The sequence below is a fragment of the Mauremys mutica genome, chromosome 7, assembly GCF_020497125.1.
Source record: "Mauremys mutica isolate MM-2020 ecotype Southern chromosome 7, ASM2049712v1, whole genome shotgun sequence".
Lineage (NCBI taxonomy): Eukaryota > Metazoa > Chordata > Testudines > Geoemydidae > Mauremys > Mauremys mutica.
Window position 1 is genome coordinate 93,392,132 of NC_059078.1, and position 14,335 is coordinate 93,406,466.

General features: G+C 40.6%; 1 protein-coding gene and 1 long non-coding RNA gene across 10 annotated transcripts in view; one reads left to right on the top strand and one right to left on the bottom strand.

The window, feature by feature from the left end:
• Window positions 1-14,335, bottom strand: part of PRKG1 (protein kinase cGMP-dependent 1) — a 924,943-nt gene that overhangs the window by 144,527 nt on the left and 766,081 nt on the right. The gene's annotated exons all lie outside the window — the stretch shown is intronic.
• LOC123374330 overlaps window positions 14,152-14,335 on the top strand; it is a 30,186-nt gene continuing 30,002 nt past the window's right edge. Inside the window, exon 1 of the long non-coding RNA XR_006581070.1 lies at window positions 14,152-14,287. This is a non-coding gene — a long non-coding RNA (uncharacterized LOC123374330). The remainder of the gene's footprint in view (window positions 14,288-14,335) is intronic.

The window sequence follows — 14,335 nt, forward strand, 5'->3', positions numbered from 1 at the left end:
CTGTACATGAAACAGCAGCACCAAGTGACTGGACTATTACTTTAGAAACAAATGGGACTTTTGTGACTTTTTAAGTTGGAAATGTGGTGCCAGAATCTATTACACAGGCTTAAAGAAGGAAGATGGGGGGGGGGGGGAGGAGGGGAAGGTGGAAATAAGGCACATTGGAAAAAAAACTAGTAAAGCTCATCATTGACTGTGGGGCACTGATTCCATCTGTTGGCATATATGAGTTTGAAATAAAGGTAAAAAACAATGTGGAAAGGACGTTGTTTGTAATTGTGCAAGGTAAAAGCGGACCAATACTAGGGCTGAAACCATGTCAGACCCTGGGCCCTATCCCAAATGTATTTTTTAGAGGAGGTCACATACATGGTGGGCCAATTCCAAAATGTCTTCAAGGGGATTGGAAAGCTGCCAACAGAATATGAGTTCGAACTGAGTGAGCCGAAGAGTCCCACATCTCTCTCCCCATCTTTCTTTACAAACACCAGTCCTATCAAACTTGACTAAGTTATTGACTTAAAAAAATTCTTCTTACTCTCCATATGAAGATAATTTTTAGCAGGTTAATATTACTGTACCTGTGACATCTTATTAAGAATACTTGACTTGAATCAGTCAGTACAATTTTATCATGTTAATTAGGAACATATATCTTTACTAAATTAAAAAAAAAAAAGGCTAATGCCTTAACAGCACAGGACAAATATATTGAAAAATAACTTGTTTTTATAGTGAACATTCATTTGATCAAACTTCATCTCAGTCTTTGTAATCCCCCATATTTCCATCAATGATTTATATTTAAGTGAATCATGATGTAGAATTAAAGTCCAATTTTCAAAAGTAGATTCCACACTTTTCAAGCACCAGTACCTGTGTGCACACATTTAGAGCACTTACATCTGTGCATGTGTATGTGTGTGTAAATTCCATCACCTGTGCACACTAGTGACAGAATCTATCCTTCATTATACATAAGTGTTAATGCTCAAATAGTGCATGTACAGACCTTAGTAGGTGCAAAGCTACATTTGAATAACACAAACACACACACCAAATTGAGGTCTCTCTGAAAAATTATCCATTTTCGTAATGCATATTAACTGTTTTCTGATGTGTGTATAGAATCAGATGTGCTCAGAGTCGATTGCTGGGCTTCGGGGAATTTTCTTAAGATGAAACTGCTCAAGACTCTTGTCTGAAGGGGTTCTGCCCTGCCCTGCTATGAGCAATATTCTTCAACCCAACAAGTGCTCCTCACATAACCTCTGTCTACCTTTATTCATTCTTAGATGATTTATCAGGTCAGGAAGGAATGGCCCACAGAGGTAGATCAGCGAAGAGCACATATCTAGGGCTCAGAGAATGAGTACTCTGGTCCTCAGTGCAAGTCACTCCTACACATAGTCTTTCAACAGTGAAAAATGCAGATAAATATCTTCTTTATTCTTTGCTATTAACTCATGCATAGCAAGAAGTTATCTGTTGTAAAATGTTGTAATTGCAAAGATCTCATCATGGTTCTAATCTCTTGCATCCCTCTGAAGATCCTTCAGTAGATGCCTGTGACAATCACTTTATTAATTCAGCATCAAGTATAAATCAAATACAATTCACAATAAGGTATTACTGGGTGAGGGTCTATTGTCTGTGTTATGCAAGAGATCATTATGATAATCGTGGAAGAGGTGGATGTCAAAACTTAATTTCATTTCTTTGTAGTGAATTTAGTTCCACTCAACAGCAGTTTTAGAATCCAATTAATTTACTCCTATTTTTAAAAGAGATTTCCCAGAAGAAGAGTTCTTTAATAATAGCAGTTCCATGATGATCCTCTACATTCCCTTGTGCTCTCATGTGTTAGCCTTACGACTCCCTCCTCTCTCTCCCCCTTTCATTCCTTAGGATGAAGGGAGAGCCCCAGTGTTTGTTTGTTTTATAAGACCTTATAATGTTCATCATTATTTGCCACTGTCTCAAACCTATTTACTATCCTAAAATTCAGTTCAACTGTTTGAATATATGTACTCATTAGGAAAGAATTTATTTTGGGGTTAAGTGCCACAAGTCATGTGTGAGAAACGTTACCCATATTAATGACAAAGATTCTGTTATTTGCTAAATCTTAAACTTTTAAAATCTTTTCATCTTATTTGTTTTCTGTTTGCCTGAAAGTTTGATTTCAAGTTTGTGTATCAAACCCCATTCCATATATTAATAGCCGGCATGTAGATTTCTTCCCCTTCCTCTTTCCCAGGACAATTAAAAACAAAATACTGAGTCTCAAGGAGATTTCACTATCTGCATCATCATTCTACACCAGGTTTGTCAATGGAGGGATGGTAATTGCTTAAAATCATGAAATACAAACTGTGTGAAGGACTATAAATTAGGGTAATGGTAAATGTATTGAGCTCTGGAGAGATGCCTCATGTGAGGGTCACATGGGTTGGTGTTAGGTCCAGAACTGCTTAACATCTTTATTAATGAGCTGTACAAGGAAGATTAAGAATAAGTGAATTAAGGGCCAGATTGTCATCTCCATCCTTGTGGAAGGAAAGGATGAAACCGCCAGTTGATCCAGTTAGGGGGCTTGGAAAAGCGTGTGTGTGTGCATGTGTGTGGGAGGGTGGAATGTAAGCTCAATGAAATTGTTTTCCCCTGTCCAGGACCCCTTGATGGGTTCTTTGGTAGACTCTCCACAGGGCTAGGGCACTGCAGGATGTTGGGTTTGAGAAAAAGTGCAGCAGAGGACCATCTGCACTTTGTAACATCATCTCTTGTTGACCCCCATGAAGTTATAACTAGAAATCTGAAGAATGGATGGCATAAAGATTGCACCTTAAGCAAAAAGCCCCCAATGGTTCTGCAGGGTATTAAAGCTTTGCAATAGCCCTTTTGTGCAGGCCTTTGCACAAATTGCACAATTTAGTCTTTTATGTGGCTTCAGTACATTTTCATAGGCAGCATCAACTACAAGAGAGTTCACAGAAACCAAACTCATCAACATCAAGTTCAGTCTTTGAGACAGCCATGTAGGCTCAACCTCAGTGTAGCAAAGCAGGATTTTTTTTAAATTAGTAAACTTTACAACTTTTATGTTAAGTTTAAAATGCAACAATAGTTCCAGTTCAGCATTGTTTGGCTAAGTAAGCATATTTAATATGTCCAGACTTTTATTAAACCAAATGCAAGCATAGTTTTATCATATTTTATATTTAATACAAGCTACCTTCCTAATTTAAATGGGCTATAATTAACTAAGTCCCTGATCCTGCAAGATATGTGGGCAGTCAAAGGGGCTCCATATAGGCACAGGGTTCCACTTGCTTAGATAAGTTTGCAAGACTGAGCCAACTTCACGCTGCTGTCTTTTTATCAATGTGTATCAGTATTTTGAAGGACAGCTGGATAAAGAATGAGTCATACGGTTTGAGGACAAATCCATAATTTATAATTTAATTAAATTATCAGTCTCCTGGATATATTCAAAGGTTTCACAAACTAGAATTTATGTTTCACCACCTCGAGAAGTTATGGAACAAAACCACACATTTACAATTTTCTCTCATTTGCTTTTCAGAAACACTGTTCTTTACAGTTTTAGAGAGATTTGAAACCTGGTGCAGGTTTTAAAATTTTTTTTATTAGGAGTATCATTTGGTGCTTTTCTTCATTTTATTGGAACCATTGTTTCTGCGTCCTTCTGCATAGTTTCATTGCTATCACAGCCAAACAGCCTGTGTCCTGTTTGTTGAAACTGATAATTATTGAAAAATCCTTCATTTAAAGTAAATTCCTTCTGGAGCTCATGGCTTATTGATCATTTATGGGTCAAATTCTGAAAACTGTCAGAAAACTCTTATTTCATTAGCCCTGTTTTTTCACTTAGATAGCAGCCTCTGCAGGGAGCAACATCCCACTCTGATTGTGCAGATGTGGAGAGCTGATAGTGCAGCAGTTGGAATTACATTCTAGTGAGACAGCTTTTATAATTATGTGCAACAGACTTTAGAGCTACCACTTACAGCTGCCAAATTCTAAGTAGCTCTATGAGTAATGCTTCTATGGATGTGTGCGCATGACGTGAATAGGTTATTGAATTAAGCCTCATCCCTCTTTTTCTAATGATAATTTTAATGATAAAAGACCATCCTTACCCTATTTGTATCCACAATGTTTATTTTCCTTCCTTTCCCTTCTTCCATCCAAATCTCTCTTCCATCTTATTTTCTCTTCACTATAGTCTCTTTCTCTCTTACTACCTGATTCTTTCTCTTTCTCTTTTCCACTGGTTCACTTTCCACAATGGTTCAGTTTTCTGACTAGTGCAAGATGGTACAGTTCTGGGGTGCAGGGCTGGTGCTGGGGGAAACTGGCTGGAGCATCTCTATTAATAGTTCAAGAATGACTGGAAGATCATTCATGTAACACACTTGGGTCCCTTCCTGTGGATGTCTGTAAGTGCAGTGCCTGTCAGAGGTTTGTAGCTTGACCTCAGCATCACAGTGTGAAAGGCAACCCAGATTGGTGGGACAGAGGGCTCAGTGGTCCCACAGTCGAGGTTGTACCTCGGGGACCACGTCACACATATTCATTCACCAATTCAATATCAGTCTTTTGCTGCTCATTGACTATGTAGTCACGATAGCGGATGGGAACCACATTATAAACACTAGATCTCCTGAGCAACAGCCCCAGTCTGGATTTTTTAGTAGAAGATTGGAGTGTTGTGTTACACAAACAGCACCAGGTTCCCCAACAACTGGACAACCACTCACAGGTCTCATTAAGCAAGCAGAAGTTGTACTTGGAGATCCCTCTCTCACTGATAGGAAAACAGATCTCAAAGGGCCTAATCCTGTCAGAACAGGTCCAATGCCTATGAAGAAACCATTGAAAAATATCTACAGTACTTTGTATTAGAAAGGAAAACAGAAATGCAACTGAAACATTAAGGCAGTTGGCGATGAGCATTTACAGCTTGACATTTTTTCACTGGCAAAATGTGAATTAGGATTTTAAATGGATATAAGAGAAGGACAAATGGAATTCAAATGGAGTAAAGCTAATACTATGTTGTTAATATCAAATTATCCATCAAATATACTAACTGTTTAAATTAATTACTCCTTTAGGTTACTCTCAATATTACCACATTAGATTAGTGGTTCACTGGAAAGACATTAATAATGCTTCCTATCTGAAACAACCCATAGGTATAAAATAATGCACTGTGCCCTCATGGAACCTTTTTTTTAAAATGTAGAAGTACCATAACATATGCATCACACTAAAGATTTTCCAGCAGAAAGCAAGTGGATGACAAAGTGATTTTGCTGTCTATAAGTCATCAATTATTGTTATTCAAGGACAAATGCACTGAAATTTGTGCCATTCTGCACAGTTCTACACATTACAACCTCAGGCATCACTCTGCCTTCACAACCTATGAATTACATAGCTACATTATTTCCTTGATCAGATCACACAAAATTAGCAAAAGACCCTAGGACACAGGCACTCCTACAGACAGGAATGTGCCCAAAAATATGTATATATTTCCTCAAAACAAATTTCCTATCATAGCTACATTACATAGCTACATTACAAATTTACATAGCTACATTATTTCCTTGATCAGATCACACAAAATTAGCAAAAGACCCTAGGACACAGGCACTCCTACAGACAGGAATGTGCCCAAAAATATGTATATATTTCCTAAAAGTGTGTCTTTTAAACGGTATAGACATTTTTCAACTGCAGCCCTACTTCCCATTGAAGAGGTGCAAATAAAACATGAAATGAACAAAGTTTATTTCAATAAAACATTGCATATGTAGATTCACAGAGGTGTGTTGTCATTTTTTAAAGTGTATTCTTGAATGAAATCATAGGGACATTTGTTGCTATTCCTCCTGTCCTCACTCACATTGTAGATCAAAATTTTATCAGACTAAGAGCCAACAGGTACTGGTGTCAGAACAGCTTTTGTAAAGACAATCAAAAAACAGCATGCTGCAAAAATATGCATATATTACCTACAAAGCTACAGAACAGTAGTTCTAAAAATTATTGCAATTGAAACTGGTATATTAAGCAATTTGAAATGGTGTTGCCATCCTCTCATGGAGAACAGCAGAGTTGCACTTAAACTTAACAATAAAAGTCATCAGAGATCAGGATGCACATTGTAAAGTATGAAAAGTATGAAAAGTCAATCCCTTTTCTATAATTGCTTAGCTTTGGAACGCACTGATAACTAAATCTTGTAAGAGATCAAAGACTAACTGGGAGGAAACTAAGTCTTATTACTGGAGAATCAGTTAATTTGCAAAGTATATTAATGAACTGAGTTTCATCTAATTAAATAGCCTGAGTAAAGTTTCAGACCAAAGACTGGCTTAAAAAACAAACAAAAAACCCCACCTCTTCTGATTAACTTACAAAGAATTAAACAGTCAGATTAAGAAAAGTTTCTGCTTGGTTGGTTAGGTTTTTTTGCTTGGCATGGCTTTCATTCTTTTTTAAACATAGAAAGCTTGGGATACATTTAAATTGTATAAAATTACTACCTACAGGTCAGATCCTTCACTCCTTATTCAAGCAAAATTCTCATTGAAGAAAAAAGGAACAGGTTTCAAATTGTCAAAAATATGAAAAAATTAGGAACTACATGAAGGTATTGAATGTACTTGTACGAGCTAAATGCATGCAAAGACAAATAACTTTTAAGAGGAACTTTTAAAATATTTTATTTTATACATTTACGAGGCACATACCACAACATATGAATGCTATACAATTAAAGAATTTAAAACAATCTATGGAGTAAAATCCTGGGGTATGTTTAATCAGATCAGAGGTGTGTATGCAAAGGTATCTTAAAAGAGCTATCTTTGTACTCCCCTCGCAACCTCAAGACCTTTGTCTGGAGCAGAAGGAACACAAAAAGGGTAGTGGCTCCTATAAAAGGTTGGGGGAGGGTGTAGCTGGGAGGAGGGCATCACCTGAACTGGTCTGTTAGCTGGGGATGGAAGCCACTGAGGCAAACCACTGACCTCTGTGGCTTACAAGGGGAGGGTATGCAAACCCTGTCTGTCCAGCCTGAGTCCCTTTTCATGCTTGGATTAGCAGATGTCAGTGCAGACTTTCATTCCATAAGGAGTCCAGTTTCCTGATAAATTGAACTTGGAAGTGAATTTAGAGGAAGGCGCCTGTGACAATCAGAGTCCAGACACCCCAAGCAGACAGGAAAGGGTCAGAACCCCAAAGAATGAGCAATCGAATCAACTGGTGTTATACAATGTTATTGTGTATAAAATATGCCAAGTTAGATCCTTTATGAAAGCTTGTACTGTTCTGAACATGATGGTCATTATGAGATATGTACACAGACTGTGGTTATTAATCTATATATTTATATATATCTAATAGTATGCTAATGACTTATACTGCAATTTCAAGTACCCTGTAGAGCAGGGAGACGTTAGGCCCAAACCTGTTTACATGAAACTGACTTTACTTTTCCATCCACTGTCCAGCCAGGAAGAGACAATTGTCGACCATTAGAGTTAATGGGAAAACATTGAAACAACTTGAACCTGAAAATAAAACCCCAATAATGAAAAACCAGGAGTGCAAGGAATTTCCTCCACCATGAATCATAGTCTGAGAGAAAATTAAATAAACCTTGCAAACCTTTAAAAAGAAGGGGTTAGAAATGAAGGACATCCAGAAACTGGGGACCATCCATGAAACACTGGATCCCCTCTGTGACGGGAGTACACTGGGAAACTGTTCAGAAGCAATAGGAAAGATATTAGAAAGGGAATTTGCCTAACATAGAAGTGTAAAGGCTGAAGTTGCATATTTATGTTTATTTTCTGTGTAACTTGTGTTTGCTTTGCCTTACTCTTTCATCTTTAAATCTGTGATTATTCTATTAAATAAACCTTCTGTTTATTTTTACCCCAAGTGGCTCTCTGTTGTGCAAACTGTGCAGAATGTATTTGCCACAGTGAACTTATAACTGGGGGCAAGTTTCACTTCTTTGGGAGTGACAAACTAGAGGGGGAAAGTCCGGGAGTCTGGTAGTTAAGAACTCAGGGTGGACGGACTTGAGGACATGTGGAACTGGAAGAGGCTGTTGGGATCACCCTGTAAGGAGTAACTAGGATGGTGGAAGCTGAGGTGAGACCTTTATGTGTGTAGGCTGGCTATTGGTGTCAGGGCTCTGAGCCATATCAGCATTAAGGCACCCGGGTTAGTCCATGACAGAACCACTTACTGGGTTTATGATCCCCAAAACTTCATACATCCCCTGCAAAAGCTGGGACTCCTATTGTCTTTCCCCAGCGCTTGAAAAACCTCATATGAGGGGAGGATGATGCAGTCCCAGTAATGGGCTGAGGACCACATCTGAAGGGATAGGGAGCAGCCCACCACCAGAAGGATGGATGACCTGCACTGCCACAGTTCCCAGATGAGTTAATAAAATTGCATCTTAATGCATATCCAGCACAATGACTTTAGGGTAATATTCCAATGGCAGTGCAACTTAAAGGCCACATCACTCTGAAGAGTTAAGTCAGAAAATTACATTTAAAAGTTGTGGACAGTAGTTAGTTGTTTTACAGGTTTCTGACTCCTAACAGAACTGAATGGTAGTAAAGCACTGTCAAGGCTAGTAGGCCTAACATTAAACCTACCAAATTTGTTTTAAATTATATGTATATTTTGACATGCTTTACACTAATTACTCTGTCTTTTGTTTTTTGTAAGTAAGGAGAATAATTGAATATATGAGACAAGCCTACTGCTCACTTCTAAGAACACAGGCAAAGAGAAAAGCAGTAAAGTGTAGGGGACAATTTCCTGGTGCAAGTGCTGGAGGAACCAACTAGGGGCAGAGATCTTCTTGACCTGCTTCTCACAAACAGGGAAGAATTAGTAGGGGAAGCAAAAGTGGATGGGAACCTGGGAGGCAGTGACCGTGAGATGCTTGAGTTCAGGATCCTGACACAAGGAAGAAAGGAGAGCAGCAGAATACAGACTCTGGACTTCAGAAAAGCAGACTTTGACTCCCTCAGGGAACTGATGGGCAGGATCCCGTGGGAGGCTAATATGAGGGGGAAAGGAGTCTAGGAGAGCTGGCTGTATTTTAAAGAATCCTTATTGAGGTTGCAGGAACAAACCATCCCATCCCGATGTGTAGAAAGAATAGTAAATAGGGCAGGTGACCAGCTTGGCTTAACAGTGAAATCTTTGCTGATCTTAAACACAAAAAAGAAGCTTACAAGAAGTAGAAGACTGGACAAATGACCAGGGAGGAGTATAAAAATATTGCTCAGGCATGCAGGAGTGAAATCAGGAAGGCCAAATCACACTTAGAGTTGCAGCTAGCAAGAGATTTTAGGAGTAATAAGAAGTGTTTTTTCAGATATGTTAGTAACAAGAAAATCAAGGAAAGTGTGAATGAGGGAGGCAATCTAGTGACAGAGGATGTGGAAAAAGCTAATGTACTCAATGCTTTTTTGCTTCTTTGTCTTCACGAACAAGGTCAGCTCCCAGACTACTGCACTGGGCAGCACAGCATGGGGAGAAGGTGACCAGCCCTCTGTGGAGAAAGAAGTGGTTCAGGACTATTTAGGAAAGCTGGATGAGCACAAGTCCATGGGGCCGGATGCGCTGCATCCGAGGGTGCTAAAGTTGTTTGTGGATGTGATTGCAGATCCATTGGCCCTTATCTTTGAAAACTCCTGGCAATCGAGGGAGGTCCCAGATGACTGGAAAAAGGCTAATGTAGTGCGCATCTTTAAAAAAGGGAAGAAGGAGGGTCCAAGGAACTACAGGCCAGTCAGCCTCACCTCAGTCCCTGGAAAAATCATGGAGCAGGTCCTCAAGGAATCAATTCTGAAGCACTTAGAGAAGAGGAAAGTGATCAGGAACAGTCAGCATGGATTCACCAAGGGCAAGTCATGCCTGACTAACCAAATTGCCTTCTATGGTGAGATAAGAGGCTCTGTGGATGAGGGGAAAGCAGTGGACATATTAATACTTGGCTTTAGCAAAGCTTTTGATACAGTATCCCGCAGTATTCTTGCCAGCAAGTTAAAGAAGTATTGATTGGCTGAATGGACTATAAAGTGGATAGAAAGTTTGCTAGATCGGGCTCAATGGGTAGTGATCAATGGCTCCATGTCTAGTTGGTAGCCGGTATCAAGCGGAGTGCCCCACGGGTCGGTCCTGGGGCGAGTTTTGTTCAATATCTTCATTAATGATCTGGAGGATGGCGTGGATTGCATTCTCCGCAAGTTTGCAGATGATACTAAACTGGGAGGAGTAGTAGATATGCTAGAGGGTAGGGATAGGATACAGAGGGACCTAGACAAATTAGAGGACTGGGCCAAAAGAAATCTGATGAGGTTCAACAAGGACAAGTGCAAAGTCCTGCACTTAGGATGGAAGAATCCCATGCATTGCTACAGACCAGGAACTGAATGGCTAGGCAGCAGTTCTGCAGAAAAGGACCTAGGGGTTACAGTGGACAAGAAGCTGAATATGAGTCAACAGTGTTCCCTTGTGGCCAAGAAGGCTAACGGCATTTTGGGCTGTATAAGTAGGGGCATTGCCAGCAGATCGAGAAATGTGATAATTCCCTCTATTCAACATTGGTGAGACCTCATCTGGAGTACTGTGTCCAGTTTTGGGCCTCACGCTACAAGAAGGATGTGGAAAAATTGGAAAGAGTCCAGCAGAGGGCAACAAAAATAATTAGGGGGCTAGAGCACATGACTAATGAGGAAAGGCTGAGGGAACTGGGATTGTATAGTCTGCAGAAGAGAAGAATGAGGGGGGATTTGATAGCTGCTTTCAACTACCTGAAAGCGGGTTCCAAAGAGGATGGATCTAGACTGTTCTCAGTGGTATCAGATGACAGAACAAGGAGTAATGGTCTCAAGTTGCAGTGGGAGAGGTTTAGGTTGGATATTAGGAAAAACGTTTTCATTAGAAGGGTGGTGAAGCACTGGAATGGGTTACCTAGGGAGGTGGTGGAATCTCCATCCTTGGAGGTTTTTAGGGTCAGGCTTGGGAAAGCCCTGGCTGGAATGATTTAGTTGGGGATTGGTCCTGCTTGAAGCAGGGGGTTGGACTAGATGACCTCCTGTGGTCCCTTCTAACCCTGATATTCTATGAGAATATGATTCTAAAGTAGTAAATTTGATAATTTGTAAATCTGAAAATCCTGCATGCATAAAACAATAGAGCATTTGAGCATGGTGTGTGGAGTGAGACAACACATGTCAGTATACTGAGTTTGTTGTAAGCTCATTTAGCAGTGCACCAAAGAAATATATTTTTAAGCTATTCAGTGTGGTGAAGAGATGTATTAAGCCTTCTCTTCTATTTTGTCTCGAACACATGCAAATAGTGTAGAAGTTGATCCAATAAAAGATACTACCTCGATCATCTTGTCAAACTAAAATAGACATGATCAAATTATCTCCTATAAATTATGTATATTTTCTTTATTATACCAAAAAATCCTATGTCACTTTATTCAATTTAATATCTTAAACTCCCTCAGTTTTAATAGTTCATCTCTGATGTTTACTGATATCAAAAAGTTCTAAGAAATGTGGGTTTTTTCTAACTAGACTTGAAATTTAAAATGATAAAGTATGCTATCCTAGTTATCCACCAAAAACTCTGGCTGAAGTCAATGGGAACTTCATGCATAAGATGAGAGCCCTTATAACTATAAAATAAAGTTGTTTCAAAAATAGAGATTATCGTAAAACAAAGCTCTGGAATTTTGGAGGTTGGAGAGGGTTGAAATCTGAATCCAAATTGTGTGGCTCAGACTCATCTCTGTTTTGAATTTATGTGCTAATAGGGACAGCTAGAAAAAAAATGTCAAACAATATAAACTCTGAAATGGCCTAGTCTACCACTGAAGCCTAGAGTCAGAGTGACGGTGTCCCCTTATTAAGATTCAAGGTTTCAGATAATTGGGATAATTTCAGATAATTCCCTTTTCACTTTTATCTCCTTAATCCAGGATCTCCACAGGAGGAACCTATGTTCTACTTCCAAGAAAGGGAAAATGAAAGAAGAAGAATATTGTCAAAGGTTAAGTAAGATGTTTCATAAAAAATCTCCAACATGTACAGTGTTTTGTCAGCTACAAAACACTTTTCTAAATTAATCTGTATTCCACTGTGACTTCTTGACTAGAAATAAGGTGCCTTTATCTGTAAAATGTCAAATCTCTCACAAAGACACACTTTGGGATTAGTATAAAACCTAAACATTTTGCAATTGCTCTGTAGCAGCAGAGCAATAAACCAACAGTACAAAAGAGTCAGATTGTCTCAGTGCTCAAAGTGTTTTTAAGTCTCTTAGGTACAATTTTCTCTTACAAAATGCCAAACGATTAATGTCTTTCTCAGGCCTGGTCTACACTAAGAAGGGGGTTCGAATTAGGGTACGCAAATTCAGCTACGTGAATAACGTAGCTGAATTCGAAGTACCCTAATTCGAACAACTCACCCGTCCACACGCGGCGGGGTCGAACTCCGCGGCTCCCCCGTCGACTCCGCCAACTCCTTCTGCCGAGGTGGAGTACTGGAGTCGACCGCGGCGCTTCTGGAGTTCGAACTATTGCGTCTAGATCAGACGCGATAGTTCGAACTCCAAAAAGTCGAACTCTCCGCGTCGAACTGGCAGGTAAGTGTAGACGTACCCTTAGAGACTCTTGGAACCTCAAGCTGTCCAAAACAGGACACTTGGTGTATCTTTTAGGCCATAATTCTGTATTGTGATTCAGGTGAATTAACCCCTTTGCCGCCAGTGAAGTCAATGGGATTCCATATATGTGCAGGGATACACTGCTACACATCACAGTGAAAGATTGGGCCCTAAATATTGTAGCACACCACTGCACATGCTGCTCCTCCTGTGAAGAGGATGAGAGAACAACACATGACAGATGTTATTCATGTTGCTTAACACACTGCTGGAAGGTGCTCAGACACTATGGTGATAAGCATGGTGTAGGAACCTATATGGAATAGAATAGTAATTGAGATATGACATGAGAATTTTAGCTGTGCAGATGATTAGAAAAGTCTGTATCTTAGAGATGTTATGCAGAAAGAATCCACAAGGTTTTGCTATAGTTGGATGCGAGGACCTAGAGAGTGGTCTGAGTTAAAGATGATACATAGTGTTGTTGTTCACAGTGACTAGAAAGGGGATAGGGTGAATTTGGTGGGAAACATTACAAGCTTTGTTTTAGCCATGCTGAGCTTGCACTAAGAGCTAGACATCCACAAGATGTCAGAAAGGCAGGATGAGATTTTAGTCTGGACAGAAGGCAACAGGTTTGAGTGGAGAGAGGTAAATCTGTGAGTTGTCATCATAGAGATGGTTGTTAGTGTTTGCAGTGGAGAACCAGCTATAAGGTTTAGAGGGAGATGAAAGTGGACCAAGGCAGAGCCTTGTGGAACTGCCACAGAAAATTTGAGGGGGTGCAGGGAGATGAGGAGGATCCTCCAAAAGACATGCTGAAGGAGCAATGAGAGAGTAGAAGGAGAACCTGGAGAGGATAGAGTCATGGAAGCCAAGGGAGGACAAGGTTTCAAAAAGAAGATAATGATCAATTGCATCAAAGGTGGCTGACAGGTCTAAAAGGATGAGGATGGGATACTGGTTCTGAGCTTTAACTATGAAGAGATCATTAGGGATTGTGACAAGAGCAGTTTCAGTTCAGTGCAAGGGGTGGAAGGCGGATTGGAAAGGATCTAGGATGGAATTTGAAGAGACAAACTCTAGATAGTGATTGTAGACAGTGCATTCAGTGGGCTTAGAGATAAAAGGGAGATGGGTTGGTAGTTAGAGAGGCAAGTGGGGTCAAGGATGGTGTAGTGAGACGGCCTGGCTCCCAGCTGCACCTGAGGGGGCTGAGCCAGCACAGCCGCCAAAGTGGGCGGAGTCACCGCTGCCTGTCCCCGCCCCCCGGAAGTCCAGGGGCGGGGCAGGAAGTATAAAGTCCCGGCCCCAACGCTCAGTTGGGGCCCGGCCGCTGGAGAGGACAGACGCTGGTGCCCGAGCTCCTGCTGAACCGAGCCTGCCCCGAACCCGGTACCCTGAGGAGGACTGGCCGAGCCTGCCCCGAGCCCAGTACCCTGAGGAGGAGTCGAGCCCTCCCGTGCACCCGTCTCCTGAGGAGCTGATGCTGGTGGACCCCCCTGCCGAAGCCACGACAACACAGGTACCAGTGGAGGGGGAGATTGGAAGTGGCCCGGGGATAGCCGACCCC